Genomic DNA, 24,142 nt, shown 5'->3' with positions numbered 1-24,142 from the left:
GGACCGTGCCTGCTCAGCATAGCGGCGGTGCCCTAAGAAAGGATCAGAAGCGAGATATATTGTGCTGAGTGAGAAACGAGATCAAAGCAAGAAGGAGATTACCAGTAGGAGTCGTGCTGTAAGATCGAGGCAACATCCTACTGAGGCGCACAACCGGCGGCCGGAACGCCGAGGAAGTATTCATATATCTAGCTCCAAGCAATACTTCAAACCAACGGCAGGACAGTCAGTCACAGGCGGGCTGTCTCACCTAAATCACCTATGCAGACTTGGGGGGCAACCTGTGGAGAGGGGAGACTCTAGAGTCCCGGAAGAGCTCCGAGCCTACCCGTCATACGGGTGCGTCCCAACCATAACACCGGGAGGGATGGAGGATTAGCAGAACATCATCTAATCGAGTTGTTGTGAGGGAACACGAGAAACAGACACAACAGTTGTGGGGACTATCCCGTAAGCACAGCAGGGGAGGACCACAACACATAGCGCTAGCAGGAAGGCACAGATTTCCACCTGCAAGGAGAACTCTGGAGGTGCCATCGGACCGGCCGGACTTGCGCAGCCTGGTGAACCGTATTCTGGACTGAGGACCCAGAGACCTTCAGTAAAGAGGTAAAGAGACTGCAACCTCGTGTCCTCGTTATTTACTGCACCGCACCACCACCACTATCTACATCTATCACTGTACGCCCCTCAGCAGGGTCACGGAACCAGGTCTAGCCACCGTGACAACCCCAGAGCAGAGACTCAGAGGCCCGGTACCGGGTACCCCTAGGCCCTGTGGCAGTGGGGGCGCTACAACTTGGCGTCACGAACAGGATCTACTTAAGCCTGAGGAATCGGGTCATGTGTGCCTTGGAACTGTGATTTATTGTGCTTGGACTGTACTTTATTGCAAAGACTGTGCTGTGCCACTTGCCGCCAAAATCCGCCGCCATTACAGCACAGGAGAAGAAGAGGGGCGTGGAGTAGGCGTGGACAAGCTGGAGAGCGCGAACGACAATGGCCGCCCAGTCTAAATATTTCTGCACCGTGAGGACGTGTCCGTCAGCAGCAGAAATCCGCCTCCTAATCCTCAATGGGGGCGGAGACAGAGAAAACGAAACCGCCCACGAAGGAGAGCGCGGGAAAAGAACCAGGAAGCGACTCACGTGGAGGACGCCATGGCCAGCAGCTCAGAACCCGAATGTGGGGTAGAAGCAGAAGTCTCCCCCAACTACCCGGACGAGTACTGCAGCCAATTCTCCGCGGACAGCGCTGATCTGTTGCAGGCTGAGATGGGAGACCTGATCCACCAGCTCCTTCAGCTAAACGCGGAGGCCCAGGCTCCGCACCAGGTGGCGCCGGAAGAAGGTCCTCTGACATCGGATCCTGTACCACTACCGGAGTTGTTGCTGGGATCCTCGCCGACACCGCCAGCGGAACCTGCCGCGGAGGAGGAACCTGCATCGGCTGGTGAGTCCGTCGACCCTTTCCCGCCAGCAGAGGACTTGCTAATAGGCCCCGTCGCGGCACCCCCTCTTCCTGGGACCCATAGACTCCAACGCCTGTTACCATGGGAGGAGGCAACGGGCATGGAACACCGCCTGAAGGCCCCGATCGCGCCAACCACCCTGTTGTGTGAGACCCGTGCGGAGCGCACGGTATGCCGCTGGGTGAACCCAGGATCCAACCTTATGGGGTTCCCCGGGGTGAAAACACAGGAAGGGGAGATGGTGCAGGCCCTGAGCTGGGAGGAATACCAAACCCAGCTGGAACAGCAGTGGAAGGAGAATAAAAAGGTGTACCAGGCCGGGCTGGAGGCCTACCATCAGAAAGACCTGGCGGTCAAGGACCGGGCCCGCAAGGACCCCACCGCTCACCAGGCCCCGCGCAGGCAGGGCATCATCACCACCTTCAAGCTCCGTGGAGGCTGGGGCTTCATCAAAGAGCCGGGCCTGTATGCGGAGGTGTTTGTAAACCGAAGGGATGTTGAGTCGCATCTCAGAGAGGGCCACCCAGACTGGGATCTCTACCCGGGGGATGAAGTCTCGTACACCAGGCACTTTGGGGAAAAAGGGTGGTTTGCCCTGAATGTCCGCAAGAGGCAGAACCCTGTGACCCCCCCGGTTAAGGTGCCAGTGAAGCTAACCCCTGTAGCAAAGGTGCCCCCTTGTTGTCAGCCCATGGTCATTGCCAGGACCACCGAGGTCACCCCCACGTGCACTATGGTCAAGACCACGACATGCAGCATTGTCACCTCCACCACCCTCGTGGCCAAGGAGGCACCTCTACCGGTGGGTGATGCCCGTGCTGCTCCAGAGCTGAAGACTGTGGGTACACAGACCCCCAGATGGGACAACAGACCCCCTTATGCAGTACCGGGCGGCTCGCAATACCCAAGGGGGTTGCCTCCGCCGGTGCTGCCTCCTGAGTGGTTTGAGTAAGCAAGAATGCTTTAATGATTGTAAATAGTTCTTCAAACTGTTTGTTTTTGCTGCTACATTGCTGCTAAAACCCGTCCAGGGTTAACTCTTAAAGGGATCCCTTTGTTGACCCGGGATCCCTACTGTTTCTGCTTTATGGTTTGTTTTCTACCTTTTGTTCTGTTACTAAGAAACTGCTGAATCATGAACAATGCATGATACAAACTTCTTGTACATAGTTGCACCTTCTTAAAGGTGCTCCCTACTGGTTTTATATAAAAGACGGACTCTTTGCGAAGATACGGTTATTGGAACTTGTACTGGAGTCCTTGCTGCATACGGACTGGCAGCTTGAAAAGTTGCACTACCTCATAGAGACTTGGTCCCCTCTTAAAGGGTATGTTCATCGATAGCACTTAAGGAATGATGATGCTTTAAAAGAAGAAGTAATAATGTTGATATGTGAAAGTTAAATGTAACCAATTAGTTAATTGTAAGAAATGTTCAATAATGTTAATAGAAGGATGAGGACAGGAAGTGAACCCGTAGGGGTTAGTGGTGAGTCCTCTTAGGAGCCATATAGAGATGGCTCAGTAATCTCCAACTGAAAGAAAAACATGTTCTATACTGTGTATAGTAGTGGAAGGACAGAAGGCTCGGGCTGAAAGGAGCGGTCCTGTAATACAAAGGAGAGGCAGTAGGTCTGGAGCCGTTAGGACAGGCGGTCCTGCAGACGTAAAGTAGGAGAATGTAGCACAGTTGCTTAAGCCTTATAATGTGTTATAAGAAGGTCTTTAGTGGATTCAGAGTGTACATCCTTAAAGGCAATGTTGAATTAATGTTTAAAATTTTTTGCACTTAGTAGAATACCCGGTTGGGTAAGAAAAGTTATTTGAAAGTATTTAACCATGTTTGTAACATTTAAGTGTCCTCACCTCCCATAAAGGGAAGCTCTGTTCAAATATGCTTATTGTTATTGCACTCAAAAATTGTATGTCTTTTTGCTGACATGTATTGTTGTTTTCTTCCCAGTCCCGGAGTACTGAATTTAACCGGGGGGGAGTGCAGCACCCCAGAGTCCTGGTCGTTGCAGTACTGTGGCTCCGCCGCTAAGGGGGGCTATGGTACGTCTGATGGCACTGAAGGAGTTCATCTGACCAGGTATCACATACACCAATACATTTCACAGTCGGGCCTCCAGGGGGAGCTAAGGGTGCTATTTATTAGGCCACTCCTCACCGTGTGGGTAAACTGGGGGTCAGGCAGGAAGTTAGTCAGAAAGCTGACTGGGTTGGAACCAGGCAACACCTTGTGGCAGAGGGTGTTGTGGGGAAGATTCGGTAGGGTCCCTATCAGGTTTGGGACCCTGACAGAGGCCTGGCAACAAGAAAGAACGTCACGGGACCGTGCCTGCTCAGCATAGCGGCGGTGCCCTAAGAAAGCATCAGAAGCGAGATATATTGTGCTGAGTGAGAAACGAGATCAAAGCAAGAAGGAGATTACCAGTAGGAGTCATGCTGTAAGATCGAGGCAACATCCTACTGAGGCGCACAACCGGCGGCCGGAACGCCGAGGAAGTATTCATATATCTAGCTCCAAGCAATACTTCAAACCAACGGCAGGACAGTCAGTCACAGGCGGGCTGTCTCACCTAAATCACCTATGAGACTTGGGGGGCAACCTGTGGAGAGGGGCGACTCTAGGGTCCCGGAAGAGCTCCGAGCCTACCCGTCATATGGGTGCGTCCCAACCATAACACCGGGAGGGATGGAGGATTAGCAGAACATCATCTAATCGAGTTGTTGTGAGGGAACACGAGAAACAGACACAACAGTTGTGGGGACTATCCCGTAAGCACAGCAGGGGAGGACCACAACACATAGCGCTAGCAGGAAGGCACAGATTTCCACCTGCAAGGAGAACTCTGGAGGTGCCATCGGACCGGCCGGACTTGCGCAGCCTGGTGAACCGTATTCCGGACTGAGGACCCAGAGACCTTCAGTAAAGAGGTAAAGAGACTGCAACCTGGTGTCCTCGTTATTTACTGCACCGCACCACCACCACTATCTACATCTATCACTGTACGCCCCTCAGCAGGGTCACGGAACCAGGTCTAGCCACCGTGACAACCCCAGAGCAGAGACTCAGAGGCCCGGTACCGGGTACCCCTCGGCCCTGCGGCAGTGGGGGCGCTACAGTAACATGCATTGTATGTTACACACATATATACCCACTGCTTGTTACACACACATGTGCATACACACATGTGTATACACACATGGCATAAACGAAAAAAGGTTGCACTCTGTAGTGCTAAAGCATGTCAATGTGAAATACACTGCTCAAAAAATAAAGGGAACACTTAAACAATAGAATATAACTCCAAGTAATTCAAACTTCTGTGAAATGTAACTGTCCACTTAGGAAGCAACACTGTTTGACAATCAATTTTACATGCTGTTGTGCAAATGGAATAGACAGCAGATGGAAATTATTGGCAATTACCAAGACACACTCAATAAAGGAGTGGTTCTGCAGGTGGGGACCACAGACCACATCTCAGTACCAATGCTTTCTGGTTGATGTTTTGGGCCCTTTTGAATGTTGGTTGTGCTTTCACACTCTTGGTAGCATTAGACGGACTCTACAACCCAAACAAGTGGCTCAGGTAGTGCAGCTCATCCAGGATGGCACATCAGTGCGAGCTATGGCAAGAAGGTTTGCTGTGTCTGTCAGCGTAGTGTTCAGAGGCTGGAGGCACTACCAGAAGACAGGCCAGTACACCAGGAGATGTGGAGGGGACCGTAGGAAGGCAACAACCCAGCAGCAGGACCGCTACCTCAGCCTTTGTGCAAGGTGGAACAGGAGGAGAATTGCCAGAGCCCTGCAAAATTACCTCCAGCAGGCCACAAATCTGCATGTGTCTGCACAAACAGAAACCGACTCCATGAGGATGGCTTGAGTGCCCAATGTCCACAGATGGGGGTTTTGCTCACAGCCCAACACCCTGCAGGATGCTTGGCAAATGAAAGCAATTTCACACTGGGCACATGTGACAGAAGTGACAGAGTCTGGAAATGCCATGGAGAGCGATTTGCTGCCTGCAACATCCTTCAGCATAACCAGTTTGGCAGTGGGTCAGTAATGGTTTGGGGTGGCATTTCTTTGGAGGGCCGCATAGCCCTCCATGTGCTCGCCAGAGGTAGCCTGACTGCCATTAGGTACCAAGATGAAATCCTCAGACCCCTTGTGAGACCATATGCTGGTGCAGTTGGCCCTGAGTTCCTCCTAATGCAGGACAATGCCAGATCTCATGTGGCTGGAGTGTGTCAGCAGTTCCTGCAAGATGAAGGAATTGAAGCTATGGACTGGCCCGCCTGTTCCCTAGACCTGAATCTGATTGAACACATCTGGGACATCATGTCTTGCACCATCCACCAACGTCAAGTTGCACCACAGACTGTCAGACTGTCCAGGAGTTGGCGGATGCTTTAGTCCAGGTCTGGGAATAGATCCCTCATGAGACCATCTGCCGCCTCATCAGGAGCATGCCCAGGCATTGTAGGGAGATCATACAGGCACGTGGAGGCCACACACACTACTGAGCATCATTTCCTTGTCTTGAGACATTTCCACTGAAGTTGGATCAGCCTGTAACCACCCTGTGGTCGGTGCTCATAGCAAAGCAGTAATTATGCTACATAGGGGCGATCTGAGCATCACCTCTATCTAGCAGAGCAGATCGAGTTATCACAGCTTCTAGCCTGCCATGAAGGCTATTGAAGTATGCCAAAAGAAAAAAAAGGGGATTAAAAATATGAAAAAAAATAAAAAAACATAAAAGTTCAAATCACCCCCCTTTCACACCATTCAAAATAAAACAATAGAAATAAAATCAATCAATTGAAAAAAGCTCCGGTCATGAAAGGGTTACGACCGAAATCTGAATTCCTGGGTAGATGTGAATACCTCCTCTTCCAAGTCAGATTTTGTGGGTAGGTAGGACACTGCTGCAATTAAAATCCGCTACATGCTGAAAGGTGGAGTGCCCGGTCAGAAAGCTAATATACAATGACAAAAAGACTGACTGGCACTTCCAAGCTAATGTGAACAGATGCCAACTAGGAGACTCGACCCTCCAGGTCTCAGGCATATGATATGTTGCAGCTGGTAAAAAAATGGCTTCAGCCTGAGACCTTAACCCCTTTCCAGATGGAAGAGAGGGTGGTGGTTGACCGGCTGGTGTGGGCTCTGCCCGCAGCCATACAGCATTGGGTGGGGCAAGGGGACCTAGGCACTCTGGACCAGGTGGTTGGGTTAATTGAGCGGTATACGGCCACTCAGGACTTTATACAGGACACTGCTCCACTTCGGCTGTCACGTCGGGCATCACCAGCCCAGGAGCCTGGGAAAAGTCCATGAACTTCTGCTGGGGCCAATCAGGACCGAGCCCATACTGAAGGGGTGCCCCTAAGTGATAGTGACAAAATATCCGTTTTCACTAAACATCCCGGGGTCCAGTTGTGCCACAGCTATTAGGTGTTGGTGGTGCCAAGGGCCCGGACATGTAGCTGCCAACTACACCCTGACAGCTGAACCCACGGACTGCGGGTTTATGCACAGGGTCTCTATGTACGCCCAGTCAGTTTTCACCACATCTACAGGCACTGCATGCAGTAAACTCCAACTGTGCCAGGTACTCGTCAACGGGTACCAGACGGAAGCTTTCTTGAACTCGGAGCTTAATGACTCTAATCCTTGGGTCATTTGTTGCTGGGGACAACCTCAATGGGGGAAAATTGGGGGTAGTGTGTATACATGGGTAACTCCGAGAGTACCCGACCACGGAAGTTACGTTTTCCACCCCATGTGGAGAAGTAAAACATGTGGTGGGAGTGGTGAAGACCCTTCCATATGGGACTGTGTTGAGAAGAGACTTGCCCCTGTTGTGGTTTCTCTGGGAGAACAGGGTTAACCCTCCTAGGGTAAAGGTCAGTCCGGGAGCAGAACCCGAAGATCAAGAGTCAGGGATACCTGCCGTAGTGGTCGCCAACCTAAGGACAGAGTGTAACCCTGATAGGTTTCCCCTAGAGCTATTTGTAGGATGTGTTGAGGAGACCCCAATGATCACCGAGCTGGAAGTATCCCCTGATACGTTTGGGTGTCAGTATTCCGGGTTTTCCAAGTCACCTTGTGAATGATATTACCCTTTAAGATGGAGTTTGCTGTTTTTGTCTGCCCTACTTCCTTTTCGTTTGTTTAAAACCCGGCTCAGGTGTCAGCCTCCTTGCTGGAGTATTCTGCTTCTGTTCCCCTTCAGCTCAGCTGCTTGTTCTACTGTGCTTCTACCTGTGGCTCTGGACATTCTCTGCCTATGTAAGCTACACTCTCAGTTATCTTTAGTCTGTTGACTTTGGAACTTAACCCTTGGTTCACTCTTCCTGGTAGGAACTCTGTTTCTGAACTGTATTTTGGAACTATGTTGCTAGACTGTGTTTTTGCTACTTAATCCTTCATTTACTCCCCCTGGTGGGAGCTACTGGAATCTACACCAGTATAATACTTTAATGTGAACTTGTTCTGGACTTACCCGTGTTTATGCCACAACTGAGATCAACTTGAGAACTTGTTTCTGGACTTACCCGTGTTCATGCCACACCTGGGATTAACCTTAGTAGGACTGATGGAAACCTCGTGCATACATGCGATATGACATCCTCTGTACAATCCCTGTCATGGTAGGACTACCTAGAAATTTCTCGCATGTGCACGATGTGACTGTGGTCCTAGAAAAACAGGGATTTTAAAACTGTCAATCACAACCAGGAAAGCGTCAGTAGAGACTCCGAGTCATGATAATTCTGGGGGTAATGACGTTCTGCAGTACTTGTACTGCATTATTAGATATGTCATGCAGCACATTAAAGTTTCTTTAACATATAAAAATGTTATTGTGCCACTTAAAAGGCTTAATTAAAATATAAGAAATGTGGCATGTATTATACTAAAGTAGTAGTACTGGAAAATTAAAGCCTGACAGGTTCCCTTAAATAAAAAATAAACCTAAAAATGTTATCAGTGGTGTAGCTAAAGGGCCACACACAAGCATGTATTTAAAGTATGCCTCTCATTGGGATGGAAATATAAAAACACAATCCTGTGCTATATCATATATGCAGGTTGGTAACAGACAAGCAACCTGCACTACAGACTGGTTAAGAAAATCATCTAATTTCTCAGCCTGTAGTGTAATTGATTATTATTTTGGATTTATGATGCTACCCTAAGTAAGGCAATAAAGCAATCAAGGCAGCTGATATATAAGGGAAAAATGATAATCATTATGTTCACCTCATTAGGCCAAAATATTAATTTACTCTTCTCTTAATATTGTCTTGGACATAATATGTATATGTAATTTATGCATATATGCTAGAGATGTGGCAGGGAGGTGCTATGAGAGAGAGTGAATTGTGGCAGAGGGGACAGGATGCCGAAGGTCTGTACACGCCGAAGTAGACCTGCAGTTGATCTATGTTAATTGTTAGGGTTGAACTTCTCCATTAAAGGAGTGTTGATGACCTGGAGTTCAGAGAAGACTTACAAAAGTGGAGGAAGGCTGCAGGTTGTAGTAATAGAGGGCTATAGTGTGGCCTACTTAAATCAGTCCTGAGGTGTATAGTCAGAAGAATGAGAACAGGGTAGGAGTTGGACCATGAAGAATTCTTTGAATAAAGGCCAACACTAGTCAGTGACCCTCCTTCAGTTTGCATTGTGTAATTATTCAAGGTCATTCATTTGATTTAGCATTTTTGGATAAGATAACAGTTTTTGAAGAGGAGTGATCAACTGTTACAATGCAATACAATTACCTTCCTTTAAGAAAAAGGTCAAATTGACCCTTGCAGTTCTGTTTCATACCTATATATAGAAGGAACTAGGGACTTTGGACTATAATTGTCCTTCAGAAATAATGGACATGTCACCAGTAAATTGCAGTTCATTGCGGGACTGTTATTGCTTGCAGTACTTTGATTTATGTTTTACTGGCCTCAGCTACCATTTCATTTTATTACTGTTATGTTACTGTATAGTTCATTGACTCATGCTGAGTAGTGCAGATGAGCTGCTTGATTCTAATCTGTTTACTTTTATGATATCACCTGGAAGATCACTATTATATGATGTGGAGCGGCCCCCAGATGCAGGGCAGCGGGGTACTCGGTACCGGGTCTCTCTCTCGGTTCTGGGGATGTCACGGTGGCCTGACCTGGTCCGTGGCCCTGCTAAGGGGAGCCCAATTAGAGAAGTAGGTGACGGTGTAGGTCGCAGTAAATAACGAGGACACAGGGTTGCAGTTTCTTTACCTCTTTACTGAAGGCTTCGGCATCCGCAATCCAGAGCACTGCTAACAGGGCTGGCTGAGACCGGCCGGTCCGAAGGCACATCCAGAGTTCCCTTTGCAGGTGGAAATCAGTAGCCTACCTACTAGCGCCTGGGTGTTGTAGTACTTCCCTGCTGAGCACCACGGGATAGTCCTCACAACTGTTGTGTATGTTTCTGTTCTTTCTCTCTCCGTCCCCCAGATGATATGGATAGGACGCACCCGTATGACGGGGTAGGCCTGGAGTTATTTTATAGGGACCCTAGAGACGCCCCTCTCCCACAATTGCCTCCGTTGTCTTCATTAGGTGTAAAAGGTGAGACAGCCAACCTAAAGTTAACTGCCCTGCCATTGGTTCAAAGTAATGCGTAGAGTCTATTACTTCCTCGGCGTTCCGGCCACCGGCTACGTGCCTCAGTAGGATGTTGCCGATCTCGGGGCACGACTCCTACTGGTTCTATCGCCTTTGTGCTGTGATCTCGTTTCTCACTTCTCCACAATATCCTTCGCTTCGTGTCCTTTCTTAGGATGCCGCCGCAATGAAGTGCAGGCGCGGCTCCGTAACGATCTGTCCGTTTCGCTAGGCCTCTGCCAGGATCCCACCCCTGACAGGGACCCCCCTGGATCTTCCCAAGTAACGCTCTTCTCTCACTAGATGTTACCTGGGCAAAACCCAGTCAGCTTCTCCCTAACTTCCTATCCAACCCCCAGTTTTACCAGAGTGTGAGGAGTGGCCGAATACATAGAACCCTTTGCTCCCCCTGGTGGCCGGAGTGTGAAGTGTAATGTGTGACTGTGATACCTGGTCAGGTGAACTCCTTTAGTGCCATCAGACGTACCATCACTCCCCTTAGTGGCAGAGCGCCAGTACTGCAACGACCAGGACTCTGGGGCATTGCACTCCCCCGCTTAAATCCAGTACTCCCGGACTGGGAAAGAAGAACAACAATACATGTTAGCAAAAGACATACAAAATTTTTAAATGCAATAAACAAGTAAATTTAACAGTGCTTCCCTTTATGGGAGGTAAGGACACTTGAACGTTACAAACAAAACATATCTACATAGTGCTTAAGGTCTTAAATAACATTTATTAAATAACTGACTATAAATAACTATGATTACCCAGCCGGGTATACTACTCACTATCTACTTAAGTGCAAACTTTTCTCGAAAAATAATTCAACTTCTCCTTTAAGGGCGTAAGGCAAATACCCACTAAAGGCATACTACAAAACTAAAAGTGCAAATCAACATTTTCCTGAGCTCTCTTTCTCCTATGCAGGACTCTCTGGTCAACCCCCACGGGCCTACTGCATCTTTCCTTAGCTCTCTATCATTAGTTCCGATAATCACTTTAACTTCAATTTTATTCATTATCAACAGTCCTATTCCTTATCACTATCTATCTACATACTACTATGTAAAACATCATTACTTTCCAACTTTCTTAAAGCAACATTATATCTTGACTAATTGCAACAGTGAACATCCCTTTTAAGAGGGACATTTCAAGTCTCTTTGAGGTAGTGCAACTCTCAAGCTGCAAGTCTGCAATAAACAAGAGCTTCTGCGCTGTATCCAGGAACAGTCTCTTCAAGAAACTCCTTCTTTTGTAAAATCAGTAGAGGGCACCTTTAAGAAGGTGCGAACTATATACAACACAGTTTGTGAACCATTCACCGTCCATGATTCAGCAGTCTTTTAAAACACTGATGCAAAACAAACATAAAGCATTAGGGATCCCGGGTAAAAAAAGGGATCCCTTTAAGAACTAACCCTGGTCGGGTTTTAGCAGCAAGGAAATCACACACAGTTAAATATTTACAGTGGTTCCTGTTCTAAGGTTTACTCCTGTTCAGGCGGCTGCAGCTCCACACATAGCAATGGGCGAGGCCATCTGCCTGAATACCTGTAGCCGCCGGGTGTTGTTCCAGGAGCCCCTTCACTCCAGACAGGGGTCTGGGTACCCACAGTTTTAGATCCTGGGATGGCCTGGGCACCAGCCATCACCGCAGTCAGTTCTCTAGCCACCACAGTGGCGGTGGTGGCAATAGTGCAGGTCGTGGTCTTGACGATGGTGCACGTCGGGGTAGCAACGGTGGTCTTTGTATAACCGTGGCCTGACCACAAGGGGGCGCCTTCGCCACGGGGGACAATTTCACCGGCACCTTAGTCGGGGGTGTCACGGAGCTTCGCCTCTTGTGGACGTTCAGGGCGAACCACCCCTTTTCCCCAAAGTGCCAGGTGTAGGTGACTTCATCCCCCGGGTAGAGACCCGATCCGGGTGGCCCTCTCTAAGGTGGGACTCTACATCCCTCCGATTCACAAAAACTTCCGTGTACAGGCCCGGCTTCTTAATGAAGCCCCAGCCCCCAAGGAGTTTAAAGGCGGTGATGATGCCCTGCCTGCGCGGGGCTTGGTGGGTGGTGCGATCCTTATGGGCCCGATCCTTCACCGCCAAGTCCCGCTGGTGATGGGCCTCCCGCCGGGCCTGGTAATCCTTCTCCATCTCCCATCGTTGGTCTAGCTGAGCCTGGTATTCCGCCCAGCTAAGGGCCTCCACCATCTCCCTTTCCTGCGTCTTCACCCCGGGGAACCCTATGAAGTCGGATCCTGGGTTCACCCAGTGGCACACTGTGCGCTCCGCATAGACCTCGCCCAGCAAGGTGATTGGCGAGATCGGGGCCTTTAAGAGGTGCTCCATACCCGTGGCCTGGTCCCAGGGGGTAAGGTGCTGGAGTCTATAGGTCCCAGGGAGAGGGGGGGCTGCGACGGGGCCTATCAGCAGGTCCTCGGCTGGTGGGGCAGGGTCAGCGTGCTTACCGGCCGGCGCGGCGTCCTCCCTCGCGGCTGGCTCCGCTGGCGGTGACGTCGGTGGAGACGTCGGCAGCAGCTCGGGCAGCGGTACAGGAACCGATGTCGGGGAATCCTCCGCTGGGGTCTCCTGGGGTGCGGCCTTGGTCTCTACCCGCAGTTGAAGGAGCTGCTCGATTAATTCCTCCATCTCGATCTGCAGGAGGTCAGTGCCAACTGTGGAGATTTGACCGTTCTGCTCTTCCGGGTAACTGGGGGAGTCCTCCGCTTCCACCCCACACTCTGGTTCTGAGCTATCAGCCATGGCATTCTCCACGTGGCGCACTTCCTGGTCTTTTTCCCGCTCTCTCCTTCGTGGGCGGTTTCGCTTTCTTTGTCTCCGCCCTCCATTGAGAATCAGGAGGCGGATCTCAGCTGCTGACGGACACGTCCTCACGGTATAGAGATATTTAGACTGGGCGGCCATTGTTCTTCGCGCTCTTCAGCTTGTTCACGCCCACAAATCCACGCCCTTCTTCTTCTCTTGCACTCCGCGTTGCGCTGTAATGGCGGCGGTTTTAGCGGGATCTTTTGGCGGCAAGTAGCAGTACGCAGTCTTTGCAATAAATCACGGTTCAAGCACAATTCAATCACAGTTCCAAGGCACACATGACCTGATTCTTCAGGCTTAAGTAGATCCTGTTTGTGATGCCAAGTTGGAGCGGCCCCCACATGCAGGATGGCGGGGTACTCGGTACCGGGTCTCTCGGTTCTGAGGATGTCATGGTGGCCTGACCCGGTCCGTGGTCCTGCTAAAGGGCGCCCAATAAAAGGTGTAGGTGGTGGTGTAGGTCGTAGTAAATAACGAGGACACAGGGTTGCAGTCTCTTTACCTCTTTACTGAAGGCTTCGGCATCCGCAATCCAGAGCACTGTTAACTGGGCTGGCTGAGACCGGCCGGTCCGAAGGCACATCCAGAGTTCCCTTTGCAGGTGGAAATCAGTGCCTACCTACTAGCGCCTGGGTGTTGTAGTACCTCCCTGCTGTTTCTGTTCTTTCTCTCCGTCCCCCAGATGATATGGATAGGACACACCCGTATGACGGGGTAGGCCTGGAGTTATTTTATAGGGACCCTAGAGACGCCCCTCTCCCACAATTGCCTCCATTGTCTTCATTAGGTGGTTTAGGTGAGGCAGCCAACCTAAAATTAACTGCCCTGCCGTTGGTTTGAAGTAATGCGTAGAGCCCAATACTTCCTTGGCGTTCCGGCCACCGGCTACGCGCCTCAGTAGGATGTTGCCGATCTCGGGGCACGACTCCTACTGGTTCTATCGCCTTTGTGCTGTGATCTCATTTCTCACTTCTCCACAATATCCTTCGCTTCGTGTCCTTTCTTAGGATGCCGCCGCAATGAAGTGCAGGCGCGGCTCCATAACGATCTGTCCTTTTCGCTAGGCCTCTGCCAGGATCCCACCCCTTACAGGGACCCCCCTGGATCTTCCCAAGTAACGCTCTTCTCTCACTACATGTTACCTGGGCAAAACCCTAACTTCCTATCCAACCCCCAGTTTTACCAGAGTGTGAGGAGTGGCCTAATACATAGAACCCTTTGCTCCCCCTGGTGGCCAGAGTGTGAAGTGTAATGTGTGACTGTGATACGTGGTCAGGTGAACTCCTTTAGTGCCATCAGACGTACCATCACTCCCCTTAGTGGCGGAGCGTCAGTACTGCAACGACCAGGACTCTGGGGCGCTGCATACACAGTCTTTTTTAATTAGATTCCGTTCTGGAGAAAAACGCTAACTGAATGCTCAAATTTATGAACATATGTATTTCTCCGTAAAAACTACTTCCTGTTCAAATGTTCAGTTTTTTGAGCGTTTTTTAACTACCAGGTTTCCAAGCGATTAAGGTGTCAAATTCAAAGCTTGCAGGCTGAATTCAGCCCATCACGTTATTTTATGTGGCCCAGGGCAGAGAAGGACTGTTCCACAACTTTCCCCTTATGGAGAGCTGGTCAGAGCCTTGTGGAAGTGTGAGTCAGAGCTCAAAATCTAAGATAGTACATGTCCTCTGTGTTGGCACCACCCCCTCTACTAAGTACTGGTTGTGTTCTATGTGGACACTGCCAGTACTTCACAGAGAGGTTAAAGTAAGCATAAGGAGCTGGTTCTATCTGGGAATTTGAGTGGACACAGCCTGCGCTTAGGAGAGGGGGCGGTGCAAACACAAATAGCAGGCCATCTATCCAACCGAGTGAACACAGTCAGCCAGAACAAAAAGTGAACACTGTCAACTTGCACAAAAAGTGAATGCAGTGAACGCGGTCAGTCAGCACAAAAAGTGAACGCAGTGTACCTTGTCAGCCAACACAAAAAGCACAATGAACACAGTCCGCCAGCACAAACCCTGAACACAGTCAGTCAGCACAAATAGTGAATGCATTCAGCCAGCACAAACACTGAACAGTCAGCCAGTGCACAAAGTAAATGCAGTCAGCCAGCACTTTTATGTGGTTCCATCTTTGAATCAGAGCAGATGCAGTTAGTACTTATCATAGGGATCACTGTATCTTGAACTCTGAGGTCTGGCAGCCCTACTACCCAGGTATAGCTCTCTTAGGCTGCTTTCACACTAGCGTCATCTGGCGGCCGTCACAATGCGTTGTCGCGACGTATCGATGGATGCGTCAAAAATAGTGAAAACGGATGCAAGGCATAAAGTATTTCGACGGATCCGTTGCGGATTCGCTAGACAGTTCCGTCAAAAAACTGGATCCGTTGCATCAGTTGTGTCCGTTTTTACCATCTGTTTTTTTGACGGATCCGTTTTCCATGGCTAAAAATGGGAGTCTCCCAAATGTGATTGGCTACTGGAAAATAGGGAAAACTATTTATTGACTGTTTTTACAGCCCATCTTTGAAAGGGTTTAGAGAAAGTGGCAGAGATGGAAGGAGTGCTTGTGAGGATTGCGAACGTAGTAACTGATGTGATTTTTGAGACCAATCGGCTGGATATAATAGTTCGGGAGAAGGAGGCGGCAGCAGCAAGACGGAGGATGCTTCAAGCTCGACATCGCAGAGTATGGATTCATCCCATTAATGCACTGCGGATGACCCGGGGCGTCTAAACTACTCTCTACATGGAGTTGCGGCAGAACCCGGAGAAATTTTGTAATTATGTTCGGATGAGGCAGGAGCACTTTGATTTGTTGCTGGAACAAGTTGGGGATGTCATCCAAAGGCAGGACACACGCATGAGGTTTTCCATTTCACCGGCGGAGAAGCTGATGGTGACCCTGTGGTAAGTTATTATTTTTTCTTTTAATCATTGTTCATTTTTAATGCCATGTAAACATATTTTATCCTATGGAAAACCACATCAGCAGTGAACATGCTCCAGAAAATACTGCGCTGAAACACTGCGTTGCATTTTCTGCAGCATGTTAATTTTTTTATTGTTTGTGGCCATTCCACTGTGTTTTACACCTGCTCCATAATAGGAATGCACAGATGTAAAAATGCTTTTTTTAACCCCTTTCTGACATCGGACGTACTAACCCGTCGAGGTGGGGTGGGCCCATATGACCACCGACGGGATAGTACGTCCAGCGCGATCGGCCGCGTTCACGGGGGGAGCGCGGCCGATCGCGGCTGGGTGTCAGCTGACTATCGCAGCTGACATCCGGCACTATGTGCCAGGAGCGGTCACGGACCACCCCCGGCACATTAACCCCCGGCACACTGCGATCAAACATGATCGCAGTGTTCCGGCGGTATAGGGAAGCACCGCGCAGGGAGGGGGCTCCCTGCGGGCTTCCCTGAGACCCCCGGAGCAACGCGATGTAATCGCGTTGCTCCGAGGGTCTCTTACCTCCTCCTCCCTGCAGCAGGCCCGGATCCAAGATGGCTGCGGCATCCGGGTCCTGCAGGGAGGTGGCTTCACTGCGCCTGCTCAGAGCAGGTGCTGGGAAGCCTCCAGGAGCTGTGCACGTCAGATCGCCGATCTGACACAGTGCACAGCAAAGTGTCAGATCGGCGATCTTACACTATAACATGATGCCCCCCCCCCCCCCCCCCCGGGGCAATGTTATAGTGTAAAAAAAAAAAATTCCACATGTGTAAAAAAATATATATATATTGTTCCTATAAATACATATCTTTATCTAAATAAAAAAAAACAAAACAATAAAAGTACACATATTTAGTATCGCCGCGTCCGTAGCGACCCAACCTATAAAACTGTCCCACTAGTTAACCCCTTCAGTGAATACCGTAAAAAAAAAAAAAAAAAACCCGAGGCAAAAAACAACGCTTTATTATCATACCGCCAAATAAAAAGTGGAATAACACGCGATCAAAAAGACAGATATAAATAACCATGGTACCGCTGAAAACATCATCTTGTCCTGCAAAAAACAAGCCACCATACAGCATCATCAAAGAAAAAATAAAAAAGTTATAGTCCTCAGAATAAAGCGATGCAAAAATAATTATTTTTTCTATAAAATAGTTTTTATCGTATAAAAGCGCCAAAAGATAAAAAAATGATATAAATGAGGTATCGCTGTAATTGTACTGACCCGAAGAATAAAGCTGCTTTATCCATTTTACCAAACGCAGAACGGTATAAACGCCTCCCCCAAAAGAAATTCATGAATAGCTGGTTTTTGGTCATTCTGCCTCACAAAAATCAGAATAAAAAGCGATCAAAAAATGTCACGTGCCCGAAAATGTTACCAATAAAAACATCAACTCGTCCCGCAAAAAACAAGACCTCACATGACTCTGTGGACCAAAATATGGAAAAATTATAGCTCTCAAAATGTGGTAACGCAGAAAATATTTTTTGCAATAAAAAGCGTCTTTCAGTGTGTGACGGCTGCCAATCATAAAAATCCGCTAAAAAACTTGCTATAAAAGTAAATTAAACCCCCCTTCATCACCCCCTTAGTTAGCAAAAAATTAAAAAATTAAAAAAATGCATTTATTTCCATTTTCCCATTAGGGTTAGGGTTAGGGCTAGGGTTAGGGTTAGTGCTAGGGTTAGGGCTAGGGTTAGGGATAGGGATAGGGCTAGGGTTAGGGCTAGGGTTAGGGCTAGGGTTAGGGTTAGGGCTAGGGTTAGGGTAAGGGCTAGGGTTAGGGCTAGGGTTAGGGTTAGGGCTAGGGTTAGGGTTAGGGCTAGGGTTAGGGTTAGGGTTAGGGCAAGGGTTAGGGCTAGGGTTAGGGTTGGGGCTAGGGTTACAGTTAGGGTTGAAGCTAAAGTTAGGGTTAGGGTTGGGGCTAAAGTTAGGGTTAGAGTTTGTATTACATTTACGGTTGGGAATAGGGTTGGGATTAGGGTTAGGGGTGTGTCAGGTTTAGGGGTGTGGTTAGGGTTACCTTTGGGATTAGGGTTAGGGATGTGTTTGGATTAGGGTTTCAGTTATAATTGGGGGTTTTTCACTGTTTAGGCACATCAGGGGCTCTCCAAACGCGACATGGCGTCCGATCTCAATTCCAGCCAATTTTGCGTTGAAAAAGTAAAACAGTGCTCCTTCCCTTCCGAGCTCTCCCGTGTGCCCAAACAGGGGTTTACCCCTACATATGGGGTATCAGCGTACTCAGGACACATTGGACAACAACTTTTCGGGTCCAATTTCTCCTGTTACCCTTGGGAAAATACAAAACTTGGGGCTAAAAAATAATTTATGTGGAAAAAATAGGATTTTTTATTTTCACGGCTCTGCGTTATAAACTGTAGTGAAACACTTGGGGCTCAAAGTTCTCACAACACATCTAGATAAGTTCCTTGGGGGGTCTAGTTTCCAATATGGGGTCACTTGTGGGGGATTTCTACTGTTTAGGTACATTAGGGGCTCTGCAAACGCAATGTGATGCCTGCAGACCAATCCATCTAAGTCTGCATTTTCACGGCTCTGCGTTATGAACTGTAGTGAAACACTTGGGGGTTTAAAGCTCTCACAACACATCTAGATGAGTTCCTTAGGGGGTCTACTTTCCAAAATGGTGTCACTTGTGGGGGGTTTCAATGTTTAGGCACATCAGTGGCTCTCCAAACACAACATGGTGTCCCATCTCAATTCCTGTCAATTTTGCATTGAAATGTCAAACGGCGCTCCTTCCCTTCCGAGCTCTCCCATGCGCCCAAACACTGGTTTACCCCCACATTTGGGGTATCAGTGTACTCAGGACAAATTGTACAACAACTTTTGGGGTCCAATTTCTTCTCTTACCCTTGAGAAAATAAAAAATTGGGGGCAAAAAGATCATTTTTGTGACAAAATATGATTTTTTATTTTTACGGCTCTGCATTATAAACTTCTGTGAATCACTTAATGGGTCAAAGTGCTCACCACACATCTAGATAAGTTCCTTAGGGGGTCTACTTTCCAAAAAGGTGTCACTTGTGGGGGCTTTCAATGTTCAGGCACATCAGGGGCTCTCCAAACGCAACATGGCGTCCCATCTCAATTCCAGTCAATTTTGCATTGAAAAGTAAAATGGCGCTCCTTTCCTTCCGAGCTCTGCCATGCGCCCAAACAGTGGTTTACCCCCACATATGGGGTATCAGCGTACTCAGGACAAACTGTACAACAACTTTTGGGGTCCATTTTCTCCTGTTACTCTTGGTAAAATAAAACAAATTGGAGCTGAAATTAATTTTGTGTGAAAAAAAGTTAAATGTTCATTTTTATTTAAACATTCCAAAAATTCCTGTGAAACACCTGAAGGGTTAATAAACTTCTTGAATGTGGTTTTGAGCACCTTGAGGGGTGCAGTTTTTAGAATGGTGTCACACTTGGGTATTTTCTATCATATAGACGCCTCAAAATGACTTCAAATGAGATGTGGTCCCTAAAAATAAATGGTGTTGTAAAAATGAGAAATTGCTGGTCAACTTTTAACCCTTATAACTCCCTAACAAAAAAAAATTTTGGTTACAAAATTGTGCTGATGTAAAGTAGACATGTGGGAAATGTTACTTATTAAGTATTTTGTGTGACATATCTCTGTGATTTAAGGGCATAAAAATTCAAATTTGGAAAATTGCGAAATTTTCAACATTTTTGCCAAATTTCCATTTTTTTACAAATAAACGCAGGTAATATCAAAGAAATGTTATAAAGGGACAGTGGTCAGAATTGTAAAAATTGTCCCGGTCATTAACGTGCAAACCACCCTTGGGGGTAAAGGGGTTAATGTGCACTGCAACAGATCAAAAACTAAAATGTAATATTTGTGTAAATTGCTTAAAAATGTTATGTTGGTCTTAGCAATTTTTACTAACATTTGTTTTTCACAGATTCCTGGCTACAGGAGAATCCCTAACTTCACTACATTACCAGTTCCGCCTTGGAATATCAACTATTTCCGGAATTGTGAAAGTGACCTGCATGGCTATATGGGATACCTTGCACATGGAGTACATTCCACAACTGACAAAGGACATCTGGCTTTCAAGTGCAGAACTGTTTGAGAAACTGTGCCATTTCCCAAATTGCTTGGGTGCCGTAGATGGCAAATACATCCGTATTGCAAAACCGGCAGGATCAGGCTCAGAGTACTTCAATTACAAGAAGTACTTTTCAATAGTACTCATGGCCATAGCAGATGCCAACTGTAAATTTCTGGCTGTGGACATTGGAGCCTATGGCCAGTCCAACGACTCCCAAGTCTTCAAAACTTCACTGATGGGCCGTTGTTTGTATGGAGATACGTATGATTTTCCACCAGCAAGACCACTCCCGGGAACAACTGGACCACCTATGCCATATGTCTGTGTTGGTGATGAGGCATTCCAGTTGTCCCCACATCTCCTAAAACCGTATGCAAGCAGAGACTTGACCCCAACAAAAAGAGTTTTCAATTACCGCTTAACAAGAGCCAGATGAGTGGTGGAGTGTGCATTTGGCATTCTAACTGCAAAGTAGCGCGTGCTGCTCACCGCCATAAGACTGCACACACAAACAGTGGATGAGGTTGTGAAGGTGTGTGGTCCTGCATAACTATGTACTTTCCAAGGAGCCTGTTTCCATGGATGATGAGGACTTGGAGACCACCTTGTGGGATTACCACAGCAGCTCTGTACGTTCCGCCGGTTCTGTTTCCAGAATGAGGGACCACTTTGCAGAGTATTTTGTGTCACCTGTAGGCAGAGTGCCATGGCAAGACAACATAGTGTGAGATCTTTCTTTCATGTCTCGGAGATTTATGTTTCGGTACAAAGTGTGACACCAACTTTTATTAATTAGTTTCCAAAAGTTTGGTATTTTTGGTAATAAACCAAATATGTTATACCTTTTAACGTGTGGTGTGTAATTTTTTTTACCTTTTGTTTGTTACCATACCAACATACCTAAATGAAGGCACTGAAACAGATAGTAGATTTTTAACAAAAATACATTTTATTTAATTTTTGAATTTATTTTTCAAAACCTTGTCATCCTTTTTTTTAATAAAACTTTTTGTGTTAACTTTTTTTTTATACATATTATTTTTCAATTTTGCGAAAAAGATTTTTAACATGAAAATATATATTTTTTTAACATACAATAAAAATTCAAAGGTCAGTAAAGTGTGGGGTGGAGATACTAGCAGAGGGGCTGGAAGGTTGGACCACATCTATAGGTGGGGAAAACCTACTGGGTTGGGGTGTAGTGGAAGGGGGGGAACAAACAGGAGACTGAGCGGGAGGGTGGTGTTGGGGTAGGTGGAATACTAAATGTCAAGGGTAAGGTGGACAAGGAAGAAAACATTGGGGAAGACATTGGGATTTGGGGCCAGGATGGGAATTGGGACTGGGTTGGGTATTGGGACTGTGTTTAGTATTGGGCCTGGGGTGGGAATTGGGCCTGGGTTTGGTATTGGGCCTGGGCTGGGAATTGGGACTGGGCTGGGAATTGGGACTGGGCTGGAAAAGTTGTAGTGTCTGTGTGGGGAGGAGTGGGAGTTTGGGTTTCAGACATGACCTGCACTAGACCAGCATGGCAGGCTTGCATTACCCGCATCTGCTGGTCAAGAGTAAGGGTACTGTCACACAGTACCATTTTGATCGCTACGACGGTACGATTCGTGACGTTCTAGCGATATCGTTACGATATCGCAGTGTCTGACACGCAGCAGCGATCAGGGATCCTGCTGAGAATCGTACGTCGTAGCAGATCGTATGGAACTTTCTTTCGTCGCTTGATCACCCGCTGACATCGCTGGATCGTTGTGTGTGACAGCGATCCAGCGATGTGTTCGCTTGTAACCAGGGTAAACATCGGGTAACTAAGTGCAGGGCCGCGCTTAGTAACCCGATGTTTACCGTGGTTACCAGCCGTAAACGTAAAAAAACCAAACAGTACATACTCACATTCCGGTGTCTGTCCTCCGGCGTCTCAGCTTCTCTGCACTGTGTGAGCGCCATAGCCGGAAAGCGAGCACAGCGGTGACGTCTGACGTCACCGCTGTGCTTTCCGGCTATGGCGCTTACACAGTGGAGAGAAGCAGAACGCTGGGGACAGACACCGGAATGTAAGTATGTACTGTTTGTTTTTTTTACGTTTACGCTGGTAACCAGGGTAAACATCGGGTTACTAAGCGCGGCCCTGCGCTTAGTTACCCGATGTTTACCCTGGTTACCGGGGACTTCGGCATCGCTCCAGCGCCGTGATTGCAACGTGTGACCGCAGTCTACGACGCTGGAGCGATAATCATACGATCGCTGCGACGTCACGGATCGTGCCGTCGTAGCGATTAAAATGGTACTGTGTGACGGTACCCTTAGCTTTTCCATGCTCTTGAGCATGGATTGAAAAAAAAGGTTGCTTGGAGATTGACTTGCATCTGAATGCAGCCAATCCAAGCGACTGCTGTGTTCACTGATGCGTGTTTGCACCATGTTGAACCCAGCAGTCACTTGCTCTCCCAAAATTTTGAAAGAGCTTTGGAAGGCTGCATTCAGATGCAAGAACTCAGGAGCATAGCTCCTTTCCGGACCCACCTGTCGCTGCCGCCACGAACCTAATGGTGGTCTAGAGGTGGCAGGATCAGAGGGGTGTGGTAAAGGGAACGCTAAGTCTTGACCAGCAGCTTCAAGTAACGAAGGCTGCGATGATGCTCCAGTGCTTGCGGCGGTGGAAGTGGATGGGGCAGAGGTACCGGAAGGGCCAGACGAGGGGTCAGAGGGGTGGGGTCTACAGACATGGCCCTCGGTGGGGGACTCCTGAGTAATCGCTCCAGAGGGATCCAAGGTAGATGCAGGCTCCCAATGGCTACAGATGGTGCTGTGAAATAGGAAAAAAAACAATTAATATATTGATAGGAAAAAGCCTTACCTGAAACCAAAAAAGTTATGCAGGTAAACATGGTGATTTATTCAATGGGCTGTTGAATGCTTACGTTCGACTCAGCATTGTTTCCTGGAGGAAGGACAGGGCCCGGCCATAGTTATACCGAGTCCTTCTACGTCCTCTAGAGCCACTCGGGGCCTGCATCTCCTCGTTAAACTCCCTCTTGAAGCAATCCCTGAGTGACCGCCACCGCTTCTTAACCCTTTCACCTGTAAAGACAAGAATAAAAATAAAACAAGTGTTAATTACAACACATTCCGTTCAGCTCAAAGCATAACTGAAAAGTGAATACTTACATTCTTGAGTCTGCTGCCTTGGCTGAAGGTCCTCCCACCTCGGAAAAACATTTTGGCAAACTTCCTCCCAGAGCCGACGGGTCACATTTGTATCAGCATGCCTGCGGTCAGCCATGTTCCACAGCGGCCCCCGCTCGCGGACCTCCTCGATGAGGCGGTCCACATCGATGCCGATGTCCTCACCGTCTGAGTCGGGAGCACGCTGTGAAGACTTTGAAAAGTATATGAAAAAAAAAAATTAAGACACTGAAACACAAAACTAACAAGAGAAAAAATAAAAAAAAAGCTCGCTGACCGTGGCCGCGATTACGCCGGCTCTGGGAGCGGCTGGGAGGATCCTCATGGCGTTGGCCAGATTGTGCAGCAGACTAAAAAAAAAGAAAAATAATTATGTTTGATGTAGGCGTATGTTGTATGTGTACTGTGATGTATGATGAAGTGTTTTTATGTGTTGGGTGCTCTGTGATGTGTGAATCGACTGTTTCGGCACAACTTACACTCTGTGGGCCCGCTCCTTGGATTTCTCCACCCCTCTCGTCTCCTTCTGAGAGGCCCTCCGCTGCTTCAGCTTCCTGTGAAAACATAATGCATATAGTGTTTAACCGAAATTTTAACTATAGCACCAAAAACTTAAAAAATGTAAAATTACCGCAACACGCTGTCGCTGTGGAGAAGGGCTCTCAGAAAAAGACATTCTTGATTGCAGTATTTCTGGGCAGGCGGCTGTGGTCCTGGGTGGCTCTGCAAGTATAAAGACCCTTGTAATCTTGTAATCTTGAAATGTAAGCTTCATAGAATGTAAGTCTTTAATACTTACATCAGCAAAGCAGCTTGCTCCTGTGGTCCTTGGTGCTGTATTTCCAGGCAGGCGGCTGTGGTCCCTGGTGCTGTATTTCCGGGCATGCGGCTGTGGTCCCTGGTG

This window comes from Ranitomeya variabilis, chromosome 1, assembly GCF_051348905.1.
Source record: "Ranitomeya variabilis isolate aRanVar5 chromosome 1, aRanVar5.hap1, whole genome shotgun sequence".
Lineage (NCBI taxonomy): Eukaryota > Metazoa > Chordata > Amphibia > Anura > Dendrobatidae > Ranitomeya > Ranitomeya variabilis.
The sequence above is the reverse complement of the archived record's forward strand: the minus strand, read 5'-3'. Positions refer to the sequence as shown.